Source organism: Aquarana catesbeiana, linkage group LG13 (assembly GCF_042186555.1).
Source record: "Aquarana catesbeiana isolate 2022-GZ linkage group LG13, ASM4218655v1, whole genome shotgun sequence".
NCBI classification, from domain to species: domain Eukaryota; kingdom Metazoa; phylum Chordata; class Amphibia; order Anura; family Ranidae; genus Aquarana; species Aquarana catesbeiana.
In genome coordinates this window covers 235,004,358-235,020,261 of record NC_133336.1, presented here as the reverse complement: position 1 = coordinate 235,020,261, position 15,904 = coordinate 235,004,358, and the positions used below count along the sequence as shown (strand labels likewise).

The 15,904-nt window shown below is 47.4% G+C and overlaps 1 protein-coding gene across 1 annotated transcript in view; it reads right to left on the bottom strand.

Moving 5' to 3' along the window:
- Window positions 1-15,904, bottom strand: part of LOC141116968 (NACHT, LRR and PYD domains-containing protein 3-like) — a 180,827-nt gene that overhangs the window by 28,784 nt on the left and 136,139 nt on the right. The window lies entirely within an intron of this gene.

The window sequence follows — 15,904 nt, the reverse complement described above, 5'->3', positions numbered from 1 at the left end:
TATTAATAGCACAGGCAGGCTCTTGAAGTATTTCCAGTTAGCGTACTGTGTACCCTGCACAGTTGCACCTACAGTATAGCTACCTGAAGCCAGGTGCTTGTGTGCTTATTCTGATCCTAATAATAGCACAGACAGGCTCTTGAAGTATTTCCAGTTAGCGTACTGTGTAACCCTGCACAGTTACACCTACAGTATAGCTACATGAAGCCAGGTGCTTGTGTGCTTATTCTGATCCTATTAATAGCACAGGCAGGCTCTTGAAGTATTTACAGTTAGTGTATTGTGTAACCATGCACAGTTGCACCTACAGTATAGCTACCTGAAGCCAGGTGCTTGTGTGCTTCTTCTGATCCTATTAATAGCACAGGCAGGCTCTTGAAGTATTTCCAATTAGTGTACTGTGTAACCCTGCACAGTTGCACCTACAGTATAGCTACCTGAAGCCAGGTGCTTGTGTGCTTATTCTGATCCTATTAATAGCACAGACAGGCTCTTGAAGTATTTCCAGTTAGCGTACTGTGCAACCCTGCACAGTTGCACCTACAGTATAGCTACCTGAAGCCAGGTGCTTATTCTGATCCTATTAATAGCAGAGGCAGGCTCTTGAAGTATTTCCAGGTAGTGTACTGTGTAAACCTGCACAGTTGCACCTACAGTATAGCTACCTGAAGACAAGTGCAGGTGTTCTCATACTAATAATACTACAGGGAGGCAGTTGATTCTGCTAGCTGCAGTTTAATCGGTATATATATATATATATATATATATATATATATATATATATATATATATACATATATATATCCCAGTTTTGTGCAGCTACATCTCACTGCAGGCCATTAGTATGTCTGGAAGGCTAACAAGGAGAGGCAGACAGTCACAAGCCAATAAAAGAGGGCATGCAGGCTCTGTGTTTAGAGGCAACAGTACTGGTCGTGGACAGGGTGCATCCTCATCAGCATGTGGCCGTGGGACACGCTTGGCCTTTTTTTCGGGAGCTGGCCATGTTGAGCCGCAACATGCGGAAGACTTGGTCGAGTGGATGACCAAGCCGACCTCATCCTCCTCATCCTCTCTCACCCAGGCTCAGGGTACTTTGTCTGGCAAAGCAGCTGCCAACGCGGCCTCTTCCCTCGGCTCAATGGCATCAGTCACTCGTTCCCTAGCCTCACCATGTCCTCCTGAGGAGTCCCCCGAACTGTTTGACCACAGTGTTGAGTACATGCTCCAGGAGGATGCCCAGCGTTTTGAAGGCTCTGATGATGGTACTCAGCTAGATGAGGGCAGTAATGTGAGCCCGGACAGAGGGGGTGCCCAAGAAGGACAGCAATCTGACAGTCATGTTCCCCCCCGCTGCAGAATACTGCCTGGTTTGCTCCAGTTATAAGGAGGGAGGGGGTGATGAGGTCACTGACTCCACGTGGGTGCCTGATAGGAGAGAGGAGGAGGAGGCACATCACCAATGAGGCAGGATGCCCTCCAGGGGCCAGCTTAAGGGCAGCACACTGACTGCATCACACCGCAGATCTCCGCATGTACAGGGCGCTGCTGTCTCTGCGCATTATTCCAAAAGTTCTTTGGTGTGGGTCTTTTTTGAGACGAGTGCATCAGATCCCACCGCTGGTATTTGCAACATATGTCTCAAGCGTATCTCGCGTGGCCAAAACATCTCCCGCTTGGGCACCACATGCTTGACCAGACATATGTTGACCTGCCATGCAGTTCATTGGCAAGCGTACCTAAAAGACCCACACCAAAGCTCCTCAGCAGCTGGGATCTCCATCCCCACTATACCTTCAGGCCTCTCTGAGACCTGCACTGAGAGGAATGAAGGTATAGAATTAGGTGTGTCACAGCCAAGTACTTGCGGGCAATCTGCTATCAGTACACCGACGTCAGATTGTACCAGGCAAATTTCCCTGCTCCAGCTGCTGCACCGCAGAAAGAAGTTCGCTTCCAGCCATCTACATGCCCAGCAGTTGAATGCTAGCCTGGCAAAATTGCTAGCACTTCAACTGCCACCTTTTCAGTTGGTAGACTCTGCCCCCTTCCGTGAGTTTGTGGAATGTGCGGTTCCTCAGTGGCAGGTTCCCAAACGCCACTTTTTCTCAGTGAGGGCGATTCCGTCCCTCTACCAGCATGTGGAAGGCAATGTCTTGGCCTCGCTGGACAGGGTGGTCAGCGGTAAGGTGCATATTACCACTGACTCATGGTCCAGCAGGCATAGACAGGGATGTTACCTAAGTTTCACGGCAAATTGGGTGACTCTGCTGGCAGCTGGGAAGGATGCAGGACAAGGCGCAGTAGTGTTGGAGGTTGTTCCGCCACCACGCCTCCAAAATGCTACTACTGGTGATTCTGACACACCTCTGTCCTCCACCCCTCCTCTTCTTTTTCTCCATGGCCTCTTCCTGTGCTTTGTCCTCAGAACCAGCGGTGCTCCGTAGGCATTCAAGGGTCTACGCAAGTACGCAGGCCAAAATATGCCATGCGGTTCAGAGGTGGTTGACGCCACACCAGCTTAAGCCAGGAATAGTGGTTTGCGACAATGGCACCAACCTCCTCTCCGCCCTCCGACAGGGACAACTGACCCATGTGCCCTGTTTGGCTCACATCCTTAACTTGGTGGTGCAGCGGTTCTTGGGCAGGTACCCGGGCTTACAGGAAGTCCTAAGGCAGGCCAGGAAAGTCTGTGTGCATTTCCACCAGTCGTATAATGCCAGTGCTCGGTTTGCTGACCTCCAAAAGGAATTTAACCTGCCCAAGAACCGCCTAATCTGTGGCATGCCCACCAGGTGTAACTCAACGTTGGCCATGCTGCAGCGGCTGCACACACAGCAGAGGGCCATCAATGAGTACCTGTGCGACTATGGCACCAGGACAGGGTCAGGGGAGCTTGGTTCTTTCCCCACGCCAGTGGGCCATGATCAGGGATGCATGCACTGTCCTGTCACCATTTGAGGAGGCCACAAGGATGGTGAGCAGTGACAGTGCATGCATCAGTGACACTGTCCCCCTTGTCCACCTGTTGGAGCACACGCTGCATGGAATAATGGACAGGGCACTTGAGGCAGAATAAAGGCAGGAAGAGGAGGCCTTCCTTAGCTCTCAAGGCCCCCTTTATCCAGACAGTGTTCCTGCATGCCCGCCAATCACACAGGAAGAGGAGGAGGAGGAAGAGGATTGTGTCAGCATGGAGGTGGAGCCTGGTACTCAGCATCAGCAGCAGTCTTTAAGGGATCATTTACAGTCCCAAGAAACCCATGGACTTGTACTTGGCTGGGAGGAGGTGGCTGCGGATCATGTCGTCCTTAGTGACCCAGAGGACTCTGGACTGAATGCCTCAGCAAACCTACGCTGCATGGCCTCCCTGATCCTGCAAAGCCTGTGGAAGGATCCTCGTATTCGTGGTATCAAGGAGAGGGATCGTTACTGGCTGGCAACCCTCCTTGATCCACGTTACAAGGGTAAGGTTGCGGACCTCATCTTGCCATCGCAGAGGGAGCAGAGGATGAAACATCTTCGGGAGGCCTTCAGAATGTGCAACGCGTTCCCAGAGACTGGGAGGTTACAAACTCCTGTTCCTGGACAACGTGTTGCTGAGGCTTTGGTTAGTCAAAGAAGGGGCGGTGGAGAAGGTGGCTGTCTGACCGATGTGTTCAGACAATTTTTTAGTCCGCAGCCCCAAGGTATGATCAGTTCCAACATCCATCGCCAGCGTCTGTTTTACATGGTGCAGTAATACCTAGGGGCAAGATCTGACTTGGACACCTTTGCCACCGAAAATCCTCTGGGTTACTGGGTCTTGAGGATGGATCACTGGCCAGAGCTTACACAGTATGCAATTGAGCTACTGGCCTGTCCTGCATCCAGCGTTCTTTCGGAACGCACATTCAGTGCTGCTAGAGGCTTTGTAACCGAACACAGGGTGCGCCTATCCACCGACTCGGTCGATCGACTGACCTTCATAAAAATGAATCATTATTGGATCACCACCAGATACTAAGCACCTGATGCTGATGTAACCGAACAATTTTTTTTGAAATGTCAGATTCCTTCAAGATTCCCTATGCTGATGCTGAGTTATGCTGTTATGCTGAGTGACTATCCTCTTCCTCCTCAATGATCATGCTGATAGCTTGTAAGAATATTTTTGGTTCTGGGTGCTGCCACCAGTGGCTAAGGCCCAATTTTTCTGCCCCTGTTTAACAGGGGCATGTAATTACAATTTTTGATGCAATACTTTGCAGCAGGGCTCATTCCTGCACTCCAACTAGAGTATCTGTGAGGGGTTGCAGTGTTGTGGCACCAGCACCAGTGCCTAAGGCCCAATTTTTCAGCCCCTGTTTAACAGGGGTGTGTAATTACAATTTTTGATGCAATACTTTGCAGCAGGGCTTGTTCCTGCGCTCCAACTAGAGTATGTGTGAGGGGTTGCAGTGTTGTGGCACCAGTGCCTAAGGCTCAATTTTTCTGCCCCTGTTCAACAGGGACATGTAATTACAATTCTTGATCTAATATTTCACAGCAGGGCCTGTTTCTGCGCCCATCAAGAGTAGCTGTTAGGACTTACAGTGTTGTGACACCAGCACCAACACCATCACCAAAGGCCCAATTTTTCTGCCCCTGTTCAACAGGTGCATGTAATTACAATTCTTGATCTAAAATTTCACAGCAGAGCCCGTTCCAGCACCCACCAGGAGTAACTGTGAGGACTTACAGTGTTGTGGCACCAGCACCACCATCACCAAAGGCCCAATTTTTCTGACCCTGTTCAACAGGGGCATGCAATTACAATTCTTGATCTAATATTTCACAGCAGGGCCTGTTCCAGCGCCCACCAAGAGTAACTGTGAGGATTTACAGTGTTGTGGCAACTGCACCACCACCACCAAAGGCCCAATTTTTCTGACCCTGTTCAACAGGGGCATGCAATTACAATTCTTGATCTAATATTTCACAGCAGGGCCTGTTCCAGCGCCCACCAAGAGTAACTGTGAGGATTTACAGTGTTGTGGCAACTGCACCACCACCACCAAAGGTCCAATATTTATGACCCTGTTCAACAGGGGCATATAATTACAAATCTTGATCTAATATTTCACAGCAGGGCCCTGTGAGGGCTTACAGTGTTGTGGCAACACCAACACCTAAGGCCCCAATTTCTGCAGCGTATATAGGGCAGGCCCCTACTTTCAAACATCCAACTTACAAACGACTCCTACTTGCAAACGGAAGGAGACAACAGGAAGTGAAATGAAATCTCAGAACAGGACAGAAAGTGAGGTGACATCTTTTGAAGAGGAGCACAGACAGCAAAACAACTGTCATGGGGTGATAACCCTTCCCTATGTTTTCCAAAAAGCTTAAAATAGATTTTTTGGCTAGAGCTAAACACTTTAAAAATGTACCAGTTCAAAATTACAAACAGATTCTACTTAACAACAAACTTACAGTCCCTGTCTTGTTTGCACCGCCTGTATACTGCTGTTCAAAGGGCCTGGGGGCCCCACACCTTTCCTTTTTTTAATTTGGGTGCGGGGTTCCCCTTAATATCCATACAAGACCCAAAGGGCCTGGTAATGGACTGGGGGGGTACCCATGCCGTTTGTCTCACTGATTTTCATCCATATTACCGGGACCCGACATTACATTAAAGCCGTAAGCAGTTTTAAATGACTTTTATTCCTTTAAAAATGTCATTTTGTGCAGGGACTGTTCTAAGCATGGGAAACACACTCCACTTTACAGGCATACTATAGACACCCCCCAGGTACGATATTTAAAGGAATATTTCACTTTTTTTTCACTTTAGGCATCATTAAAATCACTGCTCCCGAAAAAACGGCCGTTTTTAAAACTTTTTTTTGCATGGATACATGTCCCCTGGGGCAGGACCCGGGTCCCCAAACCCTTTTTTAGGACAATACCATGCAAATTAGCCTTTAAAATTAGCACTTTTGATTTCGAACGTTCAAGTCCCTTAGACTTCAATGGGGTTCTAACGTTCGTGCGAAGTTTCGGTCCCTTCGCAGGTTCTGGTGCAAACCGAACTGGGGGGGGTGTTCGGTTCATCCCTAGTTCCAGACCAGTCCCACAAGAAACCCAACCCATCCTTACCACCACAGACTCCGGTCACCGAGAGTTCTTACGCTTTGACCTCATCAGTTCCCCTATGTTCCCTATTATCTCGGGGCTCCCTTGGCTGCAGGCTCATGATCCTCAAATTAATTGGAACAAGAAAGAGCTCTCCTTCTCCTCTACATATTGCTCCAACAACAGCTACGGTGACATAACACTAATATCTATAGGGGAACGGTGGTGGTGTTTATGATTTTGAAGGACATTTTTTGATTAGTCTTTTCCTGATGTCATCTGTTATGGATTTCAATTTCAATTTGTAGCGCAGCTTTTTTATATAATATTGCTCCAAGCAATATTGTCTCGTTCCAGCTCTAGCTTCCTGCCTGACAGTAGTGTACCTCAAATTCAAAGATGTCTTTGATAGGAAAAAAGACTACTCTCTACCACCTCACCGGTCCTACGAATGCCCTATTGAACTGTTACCTGGCTCTGAGATCCCTTTTGGACGCATATTCCCCCTGTCTGAGACGGAGTTGGAGGTCCTTAAAGCTTACATTGATGAGAACTTGGAAAAAGGCTTCATTCGCCCTTCCTCTTCTCCGGCAGGAGACGGCATTTTCTTTGTTGGGAAAAAGGATGGCTCTCTAAGACCTTGCATCGACTACAGAGAACTCAACAAGATACAGTAGGTGACCGCGATATTGTGTCAATCTCGACGCTGTTATCGGAGAGATTTGACACCTGTGAACCCCGTCGCGGGAGCCAGCACCGAGCTGGCTCGCTCATCGGGAAAGGAAAACTTTTTTCCTTTCCCGATGAGCGACAGGCAATGCTGACATCTGTCTGGTATGGAGCATGAGGGGGAATGCCGCACCAAATTTTAAATAAAAAAACGGCATGTGTTCCCCCCCACGGGCATACCAGGCCCTTAGGTCTGGTATGGATTTTAAGGGGAACCCCCCTACGCTGAAAAAATGGCATGGGGGTCCCTCCCAAAATCAATACCAGACCCTTATCCGAGCACGCAGCCTGGCCGGTCAGGAAAGGGGGTGGGGACGAGCGAGCACCCCCCCTCCTGAACTGTATCAGGCCACGTGCCCTCAACATGGTGGGTGGGCGCTTTGGGGCAGGGGTGCTTCTGCAGCCCCCCCAGCCCAAAGCACCTTGTCCCCATGTTGATGAGGACAATGGCCTCTTCCCGACAACCCTGGCCGTTGGTTGTCGGGGTCTGCGGGCGGAGGGCTTATCGGAATCCTTTAATAAGGGGGCCCCCAGATCCCGGGCCCCCCACATCGTACATCATACCCCTACTCATTCACCTGGGGGAAAAAGTGTCAATAAAAAAAACACACTAGACAGGTTTTTAAAGTAATTTATTAGGCAGCTTCTTCTGACTTGGGGGTCTTCTTCCGACTTCAGGGGTCTTCTTCCGACTTCTCCGCTCTCTCCGGCCTCTTCTCCCGGTGTCCGGTTCTTCTCCTGCTCTCCGGCCTCTTCTCCCGGTGTCCGGTTCTTCTGCCGGGTTCCTCCACTATCTTCTGCTCTTTTGTTGCTCTTTTGCTAGCGGTGGCTCGGTCTTGTTACTTCTTCTCTTCTTCCAATGTTGACACGGCGCTTTCTCCCACTGTAATGCTGTGTGAGCAGTGCGCGATGACTTATATAGGCATGGCTCGGGACCATCATGCCCTGGGACTGTGACATCATAGGGGGGTGGGGTCACCGGGTGACATCACCCGGTGACTACGCCCCATGTCTATATAAGTCAACGTGCACTGCTCACACAGCAAGAAGGATCAAGACAGCGGAGAAGACCGGGCCACCACTAGCAAAAGAGTGGCAAAAAAGCAAAAGATAGCAGAGGAGCCCAGCAGAAGAACCGGACACCAGTAGAAGAGGCCAGAGAGCGGGAGAAGAACCGGACACTGGGAGAAGAGGAGAAGAGGCCGGAGAGAGTGGAGAGGTCGGAAGAAGACCCCTGAAGTCAGAAGAAGACCCCCTGAGTTGCCTAATAAATTACTTTAAAAACCTGTCTAGTGTGTTTTTTTATGGACACTTTTTCCCCCAGGTGAATGGGTAGGGGTACGATGTACCCCATAATCATTCACATAGGGTGGGAGGCTGGGATCTGGGGGCCTTCTTATTAAAGGGGGCTCCCGGATTCCGATAAGCCCTCCACCTGCAGACCCCGACAACCAATGTCTGGGGTTGTCGGGAAGAGGCCCTTGTCCTCATCAACATGGATGCCCCCCTGCCCCAAAGCGCCCACCCCCCATGTTGAGGGCATGCGGCCTGGTATGGATTTTGGGGGGACCCCCACGCCATTTTTTTCTGCGTAGGGGGTTCCCCTTAAAATCCATACCAGACCTAAGGGCCTGGTATGCCCCTGGGGGGGAACCCTTGCCGGTATTCTATTTAAAATTTGGCGCAGCGTTCCCCCTCATGATCCATAGCAGGCAGCTGTCAGCACTGCCTGTTGCTCATCTCGAAAGGAAAAACAAGTTATCCTTTCCCGATGAGCGAGCCAGTGTGAGATGCACAGTACCCTGTTACCGAGAACCAGCGCGATGGGATCGCGCTGGAAACACATTCTCGGGGTCAGGTACTCTAGATATTAAAAATCGATACCCACTCCCCCTCATCCCAGAGTTATTCCAGCGTTTCCGGACCTCCCAAATTTTTTCCAAACTAGACCTACGGGGCACCTATAACCTTATTCGAATTCATGCTGGTTGACGAATGGAAGACTGCCTTCAGGTCCAGATTTGGACACTACGAATACCTGGAGATGCCTCTTGGGCTGTGCAAAGCCCGGCCACTTTTCAACATCTAGTGAATGATATTTTTCGAGATTAACTTGACAACTTTGTAGTCGTCTACTTGGACGCCATCCTTATCTTTTCTGCCACCATTGAATTGCACCAAATCCATGTGAAAAAAGTTCTCACAATCCTCAGAAGACATAGACTGTACCTCAAGGCTGAGAAGTGCGAATTTGAAAAGACTGTTGTCCATTTTCTGGGGTTTGTCATCTCCACCGAAGGGGCGCTATGGGCCCTCAAAAATTCAAGGCGATCCAGGAATGGCCAGCCCTGGTAGATAAGAAGGGAGTGCAACGATTCCTAGGCTTCGCTAACTTCTGTTGGAGATTTATTATAGGTTTCTCATCCATTGTCTCACCCATCACTCAGTTAACCCTTCAGCACAGTCGTTTCCAGTGGTCCCAGGAGGCTCAAGAAGCCTTTGTCAAACTAAAGACTCTATTTACTTCTGCACCAATTTTACAGCATCCAGACCCAGTTCTGCCATTTGTATTGGAGGTAGATGCCTCCAAAACTGCTACGGGAGCCATTCTCTCTCAAAAAGGCGGGGTCCCAAGGCACTCCTTCATCCCGTAGCCTTTGCAAGTCCCCCAGAGAGGAATTATGATGTCGGTGTCCGGAAGCTGTTAGCCATCAAGTTCACCCTGGAGGAATGGAGATATCTGCTGGAAGGTGCGTCCCATCCTATCACAATTTTAACTGACCACAAGAACCTGGAGTACCTCAGGACAGCCAAACGCTTATGACCCCGACAGGCACGGTGGGCACTTTTTTTCTCCAGGTTCAACTTCCACATCTCATACAGACCTGGTTCCAAAAATGGGAAAGAGGACGCACTCTCCTGGATGTTCCCAGAATCTCCCCAGTTAATGGAACCCAGTAACATTTTATCGCCGCAAAATTTTTTTCCTCTTAGTCTGATCTGACAGACGCTATCAAAACAGCATCCAGCCACTGTACTGATCCAGAGATGCCCTCCTTGGAGAAACGCAACAACTTGCTTTGGGCCCGGAATAAGATTTTTGTCCCACTCAAAGTAAGACCTTTAATTCTAAAAACTTTTCATCATCATAAACTGGCCGATCATTTCGGAATGTAAAAAACCTCAGAATTAATCTCCCATTCCTTTTGGTGGCCTGGTTGGAGATAGGACTGTAAAGATTATGTCTCCTCATGCATCTCTTGCCAGCGCAGTAAGGGATCTAATGCCAAGTCTTGGGGGCTGCTGAGGCCCTTACCTATTCCAGAACGGCCATGGGCAGAAGTTTCTATGGACTTTATTGTCGATATGCCACCCTCAGAAGGATTTTCCACCATTGACCGTCTCTCAAAGATGGCACACTTTTTACCCATGATAGGCACTCCTTCTGCTCTGGATACAACCAATATCTTTATTAAAGAGATAGTAAAGCTTCATGGGGTACCTGTTAGTATTGTCTCGGATAGAGGCATCCAATTTACCTCCAAGTTTTGGAAGGAGCTCCGCAAGTCATTGGAAATTAAGGTTTGTCTCTCTTCCGCATACCACCCCTAGAGCAATGAACAGACTGAGAGAACAAACCAAACCCTAGAACAGTATCTCCATTGCGTTTGTTCCGGATCCCAGGACAATTGGTCTTCCCTTCTGCCCTATGCAGAATTTGCTTACAACAATTCCATACATACAGCTGCCAACCAAACACCTTTTTGGTCAAATTTTGGATTTCATCCCTCTTTTCTCCCTAACTCCATCCCCGAAACCTCAGTCCCTGCCGTTCAAGATTGAATAACCTCTATTCAATCAAACTTCCAGAAGATTCAGGAGACTATGCAAAAGGGTCAGGACAGTCTGGCTATCTGCCACCAATCTCAGGTTGCCTTGCCCCTCACGAAAATTGGGCCCTAGATTCATAGGGCCATTCAAGATTAAGAGAATGGTGAATCCTGTGGCCTTCGAGCTAGCATTTCCTAGCTCCTACAGGATACACCCAGTATTCCACGTATCTCTTCTGAAACCAGTGGTCCCCAGTCCATTTCCTGGAAGGGAAGAACCTCCTCCTCCAGTTGAGGTTAACTGGGAGAACGAATTTGAAGTGGAAGCCATACTAAACTGCAGAAAGATGGGTAGACAACTACAGTATTTGATAAAATGGAGGGATATCCCCCCGAAGATAACTTTTGGGAACCCTCTGGAAATCTACATGCTCCACGGTTGATCAAAACCTTTCACCAGGATCATCCAGAGTTAATGTCCAGTTTGGGTGTCCAGAGGCCACCTCTTGGGGGGGGCACTGTCAGGGAAGAAACTAGAATCAACCCTGTTAGTTACGCAATTTCCCTGCACGCATGCCCAGTGGAACGGCACTTTGGCACACGCGTGTTCGCGGCTCAACTGAACGGCGCGCGCATGCGCACTAGCGCACTCATAGCCTGAATCCCCTGCTGGCCTATAAAAGCTGCCTGGCTGTTCAAGCAAATTGCTGGTTTGTCTCTCAGCTTCCCTGTGATCTTGTTCCTGTTTCCTGCTGATCGATTGCCTGTTGTGACCCGGATTGCCTTGACCTACTCTGATTCTCTCCTGGACCTGACCTCTGGCTTATTTAACGGACTCTGTTTACCTCTGGTGTTTGACCCTCAGCCTGTAACCAGATTTGTTTTCAGTCTCCAGTGCCTTGACCCTCTGCCTGTTTTTGGATCATTCTGCTGTCTCCTGTGTTTGATCCTCGGCCTGCTCTTGGATTTCCCCTAGCCTTGTATCCTGGCTCCCAGCTTGTCTATGAACTTGTCTCTGCTGCTGGTTCCCTAGCCTGTCCTGGACTTTGTTCTCTTACCTACCCGCTAGGCCCAACACCTACCAGCCCTTGAATGGCTATCCAGCTCCTCGCTGACCTTCACGCAAGATCTGCCTATCCTGCTGGTAGCTTGTGCCTCTTTGTGTAATTCGCCCTCTGTACCATCTCCAGGGGGTGGAATGCGCTTAGTCGCAAGAGTGAACCGCTCTCTGCATCTTGGCCTCCGTGAGCACCCTTTTCTGACAGTCTATTATTAAGAAGTTTAAGGTATTTGATACAACACAGACCCTCCCTGGCTCCCAACTGGATGAAAAAGCCAAAGGAAACTGGTCAAAGAGGCTACCAAGATGCCTACAGCAACTCTGAAGCAGTTGCAGGAATTGATGACACATAGGGATAGACGAACGGTTCAGCCTGAGCATGAGTTCAGGTCGAACATTGGCTGTTCGCACATTCGCCAAACAACCAAATTATCAGAGCATTTGACCGTTTGTTTGGCCCGCAATGAAAGCTTTCCCCAATCAGGGCACAGAGCACTGTCAAGAGCCATTATTGCACGCTGTCATGATGGCTCTATCCAATCATGGCTCATTGCTGTTAGTCCCGCCCCACACTATAAAGGTATTCTTTCAATAGCGGCCATTTTCAGTGTAATAGCGGCATGGAGAGAGATAGAACAGGGCTCTGTTCAGTGCTATTAGACAGTTAGTGTGCTATTCTGATTCTATTGTCAGTGTAGAATATCAGTTTAGTGTGAATCTAGGGATAGTTCAGTGTGAGAGTAGTGCGACCATTCATCTTTACATTAGTGTGAATGTAGGGATAGTTCAGTCAGTGTGAGTGTAGTGACCATTTAACATAGTATATTTCATTGCATTACTGCAAGTTTAACACCAAATATTTCAGTGCATTACGTGCCGTTTAACGTAGAACATTTCTGTGCATTAATTTATGCTTAACGCAGTATATTTTTGTGCGTTACTGCAAGTTTAACGCCGTACAGTTCAGTGTATTACTGCAAGTTTAACGCCGTATATTTCAGTGCATTGTCTTCTGTTTAATGCCGTACAGTTCAGTGTGTTATTGCAAGTTTAACACCGTATATTTCACTGCATTATTTTCCGTTTAACGCAGTACAGTTCAGTGCGCCAATGACTGCTCATAGGATGCATGCACTGTACTGTCACTATTTGAGGAGGCCACAAGGATGATGAGCCGTGACAATGCATGCATCAGTGACTCAATCCCTGTTGTGTACCCGCTGGAGCACACTCTGTGTGTCATTATGGACAGAGGACTTGAGGCAGATCAGCGGGAGGAAGAGGAAGACTTCTTTTCCTCTCAAGGCCCACTGCAGACACCATTGTTCCTATGCCACAGAACACACAAGAAGAGAGGGAGGAGGAAAAGGAGGAGGAGGATTCTGGCAGTTTTGGAGGCATTGAAGCAGAGGAAGACATACGTCAAACAGTAAGAGATGGTTTTCGATCCACAGAACTCTTGGGAGTAGTACGTGACTGGGAGGAGGCAGTTCCAGATACTATAATCCTCAGTGACCCCAAGGAGTCTGCTTCTCATGCCTCCACAAATTTGTGGTGCATGGGCTCCCTCATGCTTCAAAGCCTGCGAAAGGACGTGCCGTGAAGGAGAAGAATCACGATTGGTTGGCAACCCTCCTTGACCACCGCTACAAGGGAAAGTCTCAGAACTCATCCCATCCCCACAGAGAGATCAGAAGATGAATTCTCTTGAGGACACCTCAAAGAGGAGTTATCTAATGCTTTTCCTGACTCTGGTAAGTTACAGTGTCATGGAAAATGTAGTTTTGAGGCTTCTGTTGGTCAAGAGAAGAGCTGTGGAGAAGGCGGTCACCTAAATGATGCATATCTCAATTTTTTTAGTCCTCACCTCCCAGGGCTGTCAGCTTCCACATCCCATCGGCAGCGTCTGCATCACACGGTGGACGATTATCTAGTGGCGAAAACAGAGATGAAGAGCTTTCCAGTCAACGATCCACTGGCTTACTGGGTCATGAGAATAGACCACTGGCCAGAACTTGCTCAGTATGCAATTGAGTTGCAGAATTCAGTGCTGCTGGAGGTTTTGTTACTGATAATAGAATGCGTCTGTCCACAGACTCGGTAGACTGTCTGACATTTATCAAAATGAATCAGTCCTGGATTACGGATTAAGTGTTTTTTGGATGTGGAATCTCTGCAGGACTTCTAGGCTGCCTAGCGTTGTGGGTGTTGATTTCATCTGGAAGAATTTTTTTAGTGTAGGTTTCATGGGCACAATGAACAACCTGTTTGACAAGTGCATATCATTGCATTTTAAGAAAGCAAGGCCAATTCTTGCTTTCATCAAGAGTACCTCTATAGGTTTACGGTGTGAAGGTGCCAATGACACCCAAAGACCAAAAATTCTGCCCCTGTTACTTCTACCCAAAGGATGTGGAAGAGACACCATAATTTATCAAAAAAAAATCTCTATTCTTGTTCCCAATGCACTACATTTTGGCCTCATCATACAGACTGGCTCTGCAAGCCATTGCTTACAAAATAAAGAAAGCTTGCAGCTTTTTGGTTTTATAAATGCAATTATTTCTGCAGGAGCTTCTCTACACAGTACAGATGTGCCACTTTACAGGTAGTCTAAGGGGACCCCACAGGCACTATATTGAAAGGAATTTTTAATTTTTATCCTGGGGTCACATGACAGTCTGAAGTATCTGTTATATAGAGGGCTTAGAGCGGACTTTCCTATCACTGGCTCTATGAATGCGACCTTCAAGGCCTAGTGCCCCATTCTTCACCTTAATGGCTCTAGTCAGGATGACATTTCTCTGGCCTCCCTGCTTTGGCTGAACCCTCATCTACTCCAATTTTTATTATGTATTTGTGCACTAAGCTTTGCTGAGCAGTTATATGCGTTGTTTATACCTCATGCAAAATATTAATAAACAGAATTTGATTTTAAAAAAAGGATTAAAGTGGTTGTAAACCTTCACATGTATCCAATTAAGTGACTAGCATTATGTGATACACAGAATGAAACAAATACTCCTACATTAGTTGTAGCTGTGTATCTGCAGTCATTTCTTCTGTAGATCATTCTGAAAACACAAATATGAAAGGATTTCTCCTCTGTTCTAGGAGCAGGGGGTGGGGATCTGAAGTCTTCACACAGCCGACAGCTCTGTGTCAGGAACCATGAATCAGACTGAGACAGAAGGGCAGTAAAAATCACACTTTTTAATAAAATGGTAAAATAGTACAAACAGAATAAACGTGGTCAAAACATAGCCAGTAACCAGAGCGGGTAGTCGGTACAAAAAATAACAGGTAGTTGCCAGGTTAAACCTTAATGGGTACTAATGAATATAAAGGGTAATAGCGAGTATGTACAAAACCTTCATCCAAACGGACGCAGTTCTGGTTGCCCTATAGGCATACAAAAAAACACTAATGCCCCGTATACACGGTCGGATTTTCCGATGGAAAATGTCCGATCGGAGCATGTTGTCGGAAATTCCGACCGTGTGTGGGCTCCATCGGACATTTTCCATCGGATTTTCCGACACACAAAGTTTGAGAGCAGGCTATAAAATTTTCCGACAACAAAATCTGATCGTGTCAATTCCGACCGTGTGTGTAGCCTGTTCCGACGCACAAAGTGCCACGCATGCACTTTCGTCACGCTGCAATGTTAAAAATGGTTTACCTTTACAGCGCACTCTCTTCTTCTTTATAATGTGAGAAGAATTAAGTAATTTTGCTGCTCATATTCACACAGACTTCTCACAAACTTCTTTCTTTACTATTTATCGGGATTCCCTCAATATATTTTGATTTGTGACATCTGACAACATTATTTTTGTGTTATGTTGTATTGTTTTTTTTTTTTTTGTTTTAAGGCAGATTATTTTTTTTGGTTTGTATTTTTTTCAAGGCTGATCTTTGTTTTATTGTATTTTTATTTTTACTCCAGAATATTTTTGTGTGTGTTTTGTGTGTCAAGTTACCACAACACCATTGATATGTTGTTATATTTAATCTGTAGGAGATTGTTTGGTGTTGTTGTCTCTTGTTAATTTCACATTGTACTTTAGAAATGTACCTGAATCGTCACCAACAAACTGTCTTTTTTGGATGAAAACACACATAGGAGAGTATAATTTTCCATAAAAATTCATTTATTAAGGGCTCACAACTAAACAAAGAGGGAGGC